The 9,121-nt window shown below is 36.0% G+C and overlaps 1 protein-coding gene across 3 annotated transcripts in view; it reads left to right on the top strand.

Annotated features, from left to right (window-relative positions):
• Positions 1-507: 507 nt before the first annotated feature.
• Positions 508-9,121, top strand: part of LOC148939437 (uncharacterized) — a 28,266-nt gene continuing 19,652 nt past the window's right edge. Inside the window, exon 1 of one of the 3 annotated variants that reach the window (XM_089106786.1) lies at positions 508-536. The gene's annotated coding sequence lies outside the window, so the exon portion shown is untranslated. Of the gene's footprint in view, positions 635-9,121 lie in introns of all 3 variants that reach the window. The other 2 variants (XM_089106784.1, XM_089106785.1) reach the window with 2 other exon arrangements.

Genomic DNA, 9,121 nt, shown 5'->3' with positions numbered 1-9,121 from the left:
GGGATTATAATATTTGAAAGTTTTGCCCGCATAAGCTCTGTAGATTGGCTAGAAATGACAATTTGAAACTAAATTTGGAGTTTTAGCTAAGCACCGAATTTAACATGTGAACGGTCGTTGCCTAGACATTGGATTCTGGCTAGACAGGTGACTAGACAAGGGATTCTAGCTAGACACGCTTGTGAACGCCGCTTTAGAGAAGTTCAAGACAAAATGTACTTGGTACTTAAGTACCGATAAGTACACGAAAAATGTATATAAGTATGTATTTAAAGTACTCTTCAAAAAATGTCTTAAGTATGTCTTATGTATTTAATACATATGTCTTATGTATTTAAGTACTTGCAACTGTACTTAAGTATATGTATTTAAGTACCAACCCAACACTGATCGTTGCACTGGAATTTGCGATTAATTCTCGTTCCTAATAGCCAATAAGTATATTCCTTTAAAGCTAAGTGAAAACACTGTTTTATTTTTTTCTTGACCTAAAGAAGAAACAGAAAATATAAAGCATATATCAAGAAGTTGGAACTGTACTTGACTCTTATGTTTGCTATTAGGACACACATATTTTATTTACTTATTCACTAATAGTGACTCAATCTCGAAATTTTGGGTTGTATATTTTATGGTAGGCTATTAATTATGCCTGTCTTAGCCTTTTTTTAGACTATTGAATTGAGGAATTCTTTCAATGATGTATTTATTGTAATTTTGTTCTTTGATTATAGATAAGAAAAGAAGGATCAGCTGCAGGTCAATATTACTAAGTCATATTATTGAGTTAGGAATAAAGTGAATACACCATTCAATGCCTTTTTTTATGCTGATTACAAATATAATAAGCATTTATATTAGAAATGAATTTCAGCCCCCCCCCTATATATGGCAATTCAGGTTTTGGTTAGGTATAGCCTATATAGATGGGGGGGGGGGGCTGAAATTCATTTCCGATGGAAATGCTTATTATATTTGTAATCAGCATAAAAAAAGGCATCAAATAGTGTATTCACTTTATTCCTAACTCAATAATATGATTTGGTTGATATTGACCCAGCTGCAAGCCAAAGATTCATAGTTAGTTTTGGAAAGAGTACAAGAAAGTAAAAAGAAAACTTAGGCAAAAACACTGTAGAGAAATATAAATAGCCTAGTAAGCTATGATCATCCTAAAAGATGTTAATTCAGGGTATTTTCCAGTTCAGGGTATATATTTACACATTAGCTGGGTGGGGGAAAGTTCATGGTAAATTTGCAGTGGGCCATATAATTTAGGTAGGATGAATTGAGAACTGCATTTGATGTTTTTTTATGCTCTTTCATTATTCATATAAAATACCTTTGGAGTCCCTTTAAGGGTAAATTTTTATCAAATCATATTATTGAGTTTCAAATAACGTGAATATGCCATTTGATGCCTTTTTTTATGCTGATTACAAATATAACAATCATTTCTATTGGAAGTGAATTTTAGCCCCCCCCCCCCTATATATGTCAATTCAGGATATAGGCTATATTTGCACATATGGGGGTGGGGGTTAGGTTAGGGGAGGGGGCTGAAATTCTGTATTATATTCATAAACAGCATAAAAAAAGGCATTGAATGGTGTAGTCACTTTATTCCTAACTCAGTAATATGATTTGGTAAAAATTTACCCCTTTAAGGGCTCAAGATGCAATTTGCAAAAGAAGCAATTATTGAACTATGAAAGAGCATAAAAAAGGCATCAAATGATGCTTTCACTTTCATCCTAGCCAATATATAGGGTCCCTTAGAAATTTACCCTGTTTCCTTTGTTTAAGCTAGCCTATCCATTGTATATTTCTCAGTTCCTCAATCAACGTTGGAAAATGGTGTAAACTTGTTTTCTGAGTGGCAGATCCAGGATTTCTGAAAGGGGAGTTAGGATTAAGTTATTGCAAATACAGAAATTTCCAATGCTAACTTCTATCAACACTACAACAGGGAAATAGCCCAAATTTCATAAGTAGCAAGAGAGGGATTGATAAAGTGGTGGGACTATTTGAAATTTGTCACAAAATGTATTACCACAAAGGGGCAACCTAATAGTTTTAGCACAGATTAACTATTAGGTTTCCAATCTGTGGTCTTAGATAGTAATATTATGTCATAGAATATTGAAACTCTTGGTAAGGAAAAATATTCCTTTCAGAATTGTGTTAGGATTATTTAAAATTATTTAATCATTTGGCACTTATTGGTTAGCCAGTACACAATCAAGAATTCTGATCTACAGGTACAAGGTTGAAACAACTGAGACAGTTGGGAGATAGATAGGATATGTACAATGTGGGCTATATATTTGGACATTACTAAGAATTCTTTTTTTAACCAGCAACAAGCCTCCTTCTTACCTCCAACTAGACACCCTGCAAAGGACTAAATGCCACTCATTGAAATTGTTCTGGAAGAGAGCCCATATATGTACAGCAAACCACTTCTTCTCCAATAGAATTGTTTCATTCTGGAATTCTTTAACTGAGACAGTAACAGTCCCTACCACCAATGATTTCAAATCTGGAGTTGATTGTGAATTGCTGAAGTAACCATTGAAAACAAAATGGGATGCTGCCAATTGGAACCATCACTCACCAGCAACATCACAGGATTTAATTTAGTTGCTGGACAAGGGAAAGTCAGGAGTTAAGTGTACAGGGGCTAAATACAAAATATAACTTAACCAAAATAACAACTAGACATTTTTTAAATATAGCAACAATATAGTTTTCCACTGAGCTGAAGCTAATTGTCTCTGTATACAAACAGCAATAAACCAGTTATTGTCTGATTTTATAGATCCAAGTTGTCAAGTGTATACTGGCTAACAGATAAGTACCCATCATTCTTGTTACCAAGTTTATTGTCAGTTGCTAATCAAACAAAGGATATGTTTGGAGCCAGAGGGAGAGGAGTATGGCCCCTCATCTCCTTTTTTTTCTTAGCAAAGAAGCAAAATTTTAAAACTAGCATTTGATGTGCTCCTCAGTACTACAGACAATAAAAATCCAACCAATATCAATAAACATATGTGAAAAAAGGAAGCAACTAAGTTTAATTTAGCTGCAAGTCTGTATTCATGTTGACCACATAGTTTCTCTTTAAGAAAAATTGATAAAACAGTGGAACTGAAATATCAGTGCAAAGTGCCAAATTTCCTAATCAAATGTCATCATGTTATCTTTACCTGTTGCATTATTACAGCCATACCAATTATTTTTCTTTTTTATCTCTTCAATGTATTGTATTCTTCCTTATCCCCTAGATACTCAATTTGTCTTATTTTTTTCTTATAGATAAAAGATGATTGTGCTGTTTATATTGCTCTACAGTGGGCTAAACAGTGAACACTGTAAGCAGGTTGAGTTGGGAATTCCTGTGCTTTGTACATAATACAGAGCTCAATGATTTTCTTTGCTGCCCACAATTCTTCTTCAACAACCTTGTCTTTCCCACAATTCTAGCCTGAGTCCAAAGTGATAGGTAAAAAAGATAATACTCCTGAAAGCACTATCAAAGGCCTTAACAGGCTACAATGCAAATATCAAAAATGAAATGTTGAGTATTTGGCCCCTAATATGTTTCTAAATCATTCTAAGCCCCTGAAGTATCTTTCAGCAATCTTGAATTTGACAAATTTACAAAAGGTACTCTCAAGCTTAATATAACTAGCCAATCAGCCAATGCTTACAATTGATAGCTTGTAACTTTCCTAGGATAGTGCTCCAATTTTAGGATGAATAAGCACCCATGCCCTTGGGTCTAGCTTCCAGGATAGAACAAGGAGCATTAATGCTAAAGTTCTAGATGAGGGCCTTTTGGTAATTTTGAAGTTCTACTTAGCTTCATAGAAGGTAAACATACTAGGCTTCTAGATGTGTCTCTTTCCAAACATACTTACTAATTGTTTTTATTGCAAGTTTTATTTTGAACCCTAAAGGGACTCTTAAAGTAACACCTTGTTCTTTGTCAGAAATGGTGTATTAGAGTTGGTTCAATGCACGACATTGTTGTATCTTGAACCAGGCAATATTTTACCATGAACCCATTATAAATGTAAAATGGAATTTTCATAAAAGTCAACCTTATCTCAATACCTATGTTTTTAGTATAAATCAAGAATTACAGTAAGTTTATACTGACAAAATTTGCTTACCTAGATTACAGCACATAAATTATAATTGGTGTGTAGATTAATTATTTATAAATAGTACAACAAGCATAGCTAACAAATGCAGATAAACAGGCTCAAGCATTTAATTCAAAAACCCAGGACACAACCTGCAAATTAGCACACATAAGCAAAAGCAAAGCAAGCAATTAAATAGCAAACACAAGCAAAATAAAGCACTAATATGAAGCTAGAATGTTACATCTCCCCTTTTCTCAATGAAAGTTCATTTACTATGCACTTTACTCAAGGGGGTAACTTAATCAAAGATTTATTGTTGTTGGTGGTTTGACTTCTACTCCAGAGCCACCAGCTTCCCTAGACTCTGGGATCTCTGGCTGAGTGGAGTCAAAGGTGGTTGGTTCACTGTTACAGTGCTTTCAATCTGGTCACTTGGTGGCAGACTAGAAGGTGACCTGAGGTCAATGGGTTTGGTAGCTTGAATTTCGAAATCTGCTTGAACATCAGATTCTGGTTTGTCAGGATTTCCAAGCATAGCCTTAATTTGTTTTTGATTGTGCTGGTACTTTCTGTTATTTTATATTTCTACAATGTACAAGCAGAGAAGAAAATCTTTCTTCACAACAACTGCTGGCTGTCACATCTCATTCTACATTCTTACTCTGAGTGCCTGACCAGTTCTCAATGGATTTTGAGTCTTGGCATGAGTATTATAGCGGTGCTCCTGCCTTTCTCTCTTTTCCAACCTTGTGGTTAGGAATTCAGATCTGGAGATGACTTTTGGAGTGAGGTGGTCTACTGTACAAGGAATGGTAGATCTGGTGTTTCTGCTAATCAGCAGTTGTGCTGGAGACCCAAACCTGTTGACTGGTGTGTTCTTGTATTCAAGCAACACCATCTGTAGATCAGTCTCTGCATGCTGTGATTTCTTGATCATACCTTTCACAATTGATAGAGCTTCTTCAGCCAACCTGTTAGACTAGGGATGGTTTGAACTAGACATGCTGTAATTGATACCCCATTCTTTCAGAAAGGTCTTGAAACTGCATGAGGTAAACTGGGGTTCATTATCTGAGCTAAGGACATGTGAACACCAAAGTATGAAAAGTGTCATTTGAGTTGTTCAATGATCTGGTCAGTGTAGGTGTTTAGTTTTGTTTCATACAGGCGTGTAGGCGTTTAGTTTCTGTTTAGTTTTCTCTATGCCTAGGTGTGATGCATGGATACTCTTCATAATTTTATCCTGCATGCTTGTCAGAACAACCAGACAATTGTTCTTAAAAACTATTCCATTGATGATGGTCAGATTATGTCTGACCTGCCAGAAATCAGTAATATCAGCAGGTATTAGGCTTCTTGTTTCTGCCAACCCTCTTGTATGATTCTCTCAAGAGCCTTAAGTTGTTTGTCTTTGGTTGTTTCATCTTCAGTTCACTGAGCCTCTCACAACTGATTGGAAGGAGCTTCATGACTGAATGGACATGGCAATTGATCTCTTTCTGGAGGGAGTCCTCTTGTGCTGGGATGTGAAGCCATGAGAGGGCATATGGGCCAGGAATATCCTTGCCAGGTTTGTATTTTATGGAATAATCATAGGGCTGGATCTTCAGCAGCATGGAGCCTGGCTGAGGACTTAATGATTGGGTGGTCCATCAGTGTTTCAAGTTGCTTGTGATTGGTTACTATGTTGAAATGTTGACCATACACATACTGGTGTAGTGACAGCCTCCACAGGCAATCACATACAGTTCAATCACATACATATCTTTTTCTATTTGGGAATATTTCTGTTTAGTGTCTGTTGTTCTGAAGCAGAATCACACCAAGCCCAGATTTTGATGCATCTACATCCAGCTTAATGTTACTGCAAGTTGGATCAAAGAAAGCTACTTTTCTGCAGATGGACTCTTTTAGTTTCTGAAGGAACTGCTCATGGTCAGGGGTCCAAAGGAACACCTTTTGCTTCAGCAACAATCTCAACAGCTTGTTTTGTGTTGACAGGTTTGGAATGTAGTGGGACAGGTAGTTGACCATTCCAAGAAGGGTCTACAGCTCTTCCCATGCTTTTGGCAGAGGCATTTCATGGATAGCCTTGACCTTATTTGGATCTAGGTGGGTGCCCTCACCAGATAAGCTTTGGCCAAAAAAGGGATGGATGTTACTTTCAGGATGCACGTTTCCTTGTTCATTTTCACTCCCTTCTTTTTAGCTTTCTGCAGCATTGTTTGAAGATTGACGTTGTGTTCCTCTTTTGAATTGCCTGAGATGATATGTCATCACCTATGACAGAAAAACGAGCCAATCCTGCAAAAACTTCTTCTATATGTTACTGAAATTCATCTTAAGATGATATAAGGCCAAATGGCATTCACTGTCATTATGCGTGCCTCTTGAATCTGATCCATGCTTCTCTAGGGTTGTCTGATTCCCAATTCAACTCTGGATAATGAATGGTGGCATCCATGTTCGTCTATTCTGACACCATGCAACAAGCATCGCCAACAAACGCAGATAAGCAGGCTCAAGCGTTTAATTCAAAAACCCATAATACAACCTGCAAATAAGCACACATAAGGAAAAGCAAAGCAAGCAATTAGATAGCAAACACAAGTAAAATAAAGCACTGATTTCAAGCTAGAATGTTAAATAGTATGTCTTTAGTTACTCTATTAAAAATTTAACCTTCAAATTTGACAAATCAACTCTATAGGTAAACTGATCTAGTTCTCTTTTGACAGAAAGTGAGAGTGGCAACATAAAAAACCGTCACTTTTGTGAAAAAACATCTTTCTTGAGATATTTAACTTCATAGTAACCTTCATTTATTGAAATAGCTTCTGTAGAAAAGCATTTCACATTAGTTTTAGAGCTTATTTTTACAAGAATAAAGCCTTTAACGTCAATGTTAATATAATCAGGATTCTTTGAACTGGCAAATCTTTCATCTTCACATAAAATTGCTGGTTCATTGCTATCAGATTGTGATGAGGTCTGACAGTTTAACTTCTTTCTAAAATTTTAGACGTAATTTCTTTCTATGGACCTTGTGAAGATTTTGCTAGCTTCTCTGCTTCAATGTAATTTTCTCAAGTGTCATTTAAAATTAGAAATTTCTCTTTTGGCCCTCCCCTGTGAAATTGCTTTCAGGGTAGAGCCTTAGGATAAAGCCACATGTCCTCTGGGGATCGTTTTCATGACTGTGTTGTAGAAGGCCTTGAATGGTCTGAAAACCCCTCTATCAAGAGGTTGTATCTGTAATGTATAGTGGTGTATAGTAATGACAGATGCATGGATTTCAAGATTGTCCATTAACAATATCAATCAATTTGTGGGACTAGGTGAATCTAGATGAACTAGGTGATCACAGGTGAATCTAATGAAGTGCTGCAGAAATTTGTAAAACAAGTCCTTGTTGACCATTCAAATAGTGTGCACCTGCAATGATCTTAGGAGAGCACCTTTTAACACATGATCCCTGAAGATCTTCTTTGGAAACATTGAAATCAGATATTTAAATCCTACCCCTGCTTGGATAGCAGCAAACATTGCAATTGTAATACCTCTGTCTCTGCTTGTCATACTTCCAACTTTCTTTAAGCCCTTAGTAGCCTGAATTTCAGACAGCACATGAACTGTAGTAATGCCTATTTCCTCACATTTCTAAATTTAAAATGGAGTAATACCTAGGATGTCTTGTACTTTAGTACCAATTTTGAAAGTAGCAAACAGATGAGCTATTAAGTACATAGAATTTCAAAATTAATTTTAGGCCATTTATATTAACATAACTAAGCATATAAGATTTTGCAAGCAAAGACAATTAATGGTATGAAGTTATTGTCCCTTCAACCAGCTCAAGGTACAAGGCTTTACTTGGGCTGAAGTCACAAGCCTTCACCATTTTGGCTTTTCATCCTTATCATTTAGCCACTGATGCCAACCTCATAATAAAAGTGTCTTCCTGGGAGGTTGATGCTGCTTCTTATACCAAGCATCTTGCATACTCTATCCAAAGTTGCTGTTATGCAGTGGTGTCAGCTTTAAACCACTGAAGAAGGTTCATTACAGGCCATACCTACCTTGTGGTCACTGTTACCAAGTGGGCTTAAATTGCATCTCTCCTGCAGACCTCTCTTATTGCATTTCACTCTTTTATAAGACAGTGACAAAATTTCACCATCCTCAACAAAGAGTACAACAGATCCAGTATGGACCTTAATTTTGGTCTAAAGTGCAAATAAGGTTAAGTTTACAGCTCAGTTGAAATTGAGTTAAATCTGTTTCAGAGAGCATATAAGTATAGCTAATAGTGGGCTTTATAAAACTTGTTTACTAGTTTAACAAAATCTCTTAACACAGATCATTGAAAAAAAATATAAATATAATAAAATACAAATTTAACCAAGTAAAATTTACTCTGGGGTGTTGATTTTCTTAATTATTTCTTCATAATGGAACAGTGAGCTTTTTGTATAGCAAGCAGCTTACCACAAGCGCTACTGGCTTATGCATGAGCCAAGACAGTTATCTAAATTTATATCCTATTTGAATTATGTATCTTATGAGTGAAAGTTAAGTAGCCTGAGTTTACCTTCTCTGTTATTAAGTATTAAGTTATTAAAAGTATTGTCTTTATGTTTTGTTATTTTGTAATGTAATAAACAAGGGGACTTTAACATTTATGGTTTTATCTTAAATTGTACTTGCCAACAATAGGATAAATCCGGTGTTCGCCAGTTTCAGTAATGAGAGTTAGTCCTCTGTGGGGTCCTAATAGTGCACCATGGTTTGTTGAGCCACTTCTTGTCTGCTTATGACTTGAACACATCCATGCCAATAGAGGTTACTTTTTTCAGTCAAGGAGCTCCACAAGCTGACACTATTTCAAAAGTACTATTTCCTTTGTCTGATATTTGCTCATTTCGAGAAAAGCCTTTGAGGGTGACCACGAGTTCCCTTTGAACTAT

This window comes from Artemia sp. Qi Xiang Cuo, chromosome 21 (assembly GCF_049724085.1).
Source record: "Artemia sp. Qi Xiang Cuo chromosome 21, ASM4972408v1, whole genome shotgun sequence".
NCBI classification, from domain to species: domain Eukaryota; kingdom Metazoa; phylum Arthropoda; class Branchiopoda; order Anostraca; family Artemiidae; genus Artemia; species Artemia sp. Qi Xiang Cuo.
The sequence above is the reverse complement of the archived record's forward strand: the minus strand, read 5'-3'. Positions and strand labels throughout refer to the sequence as shown.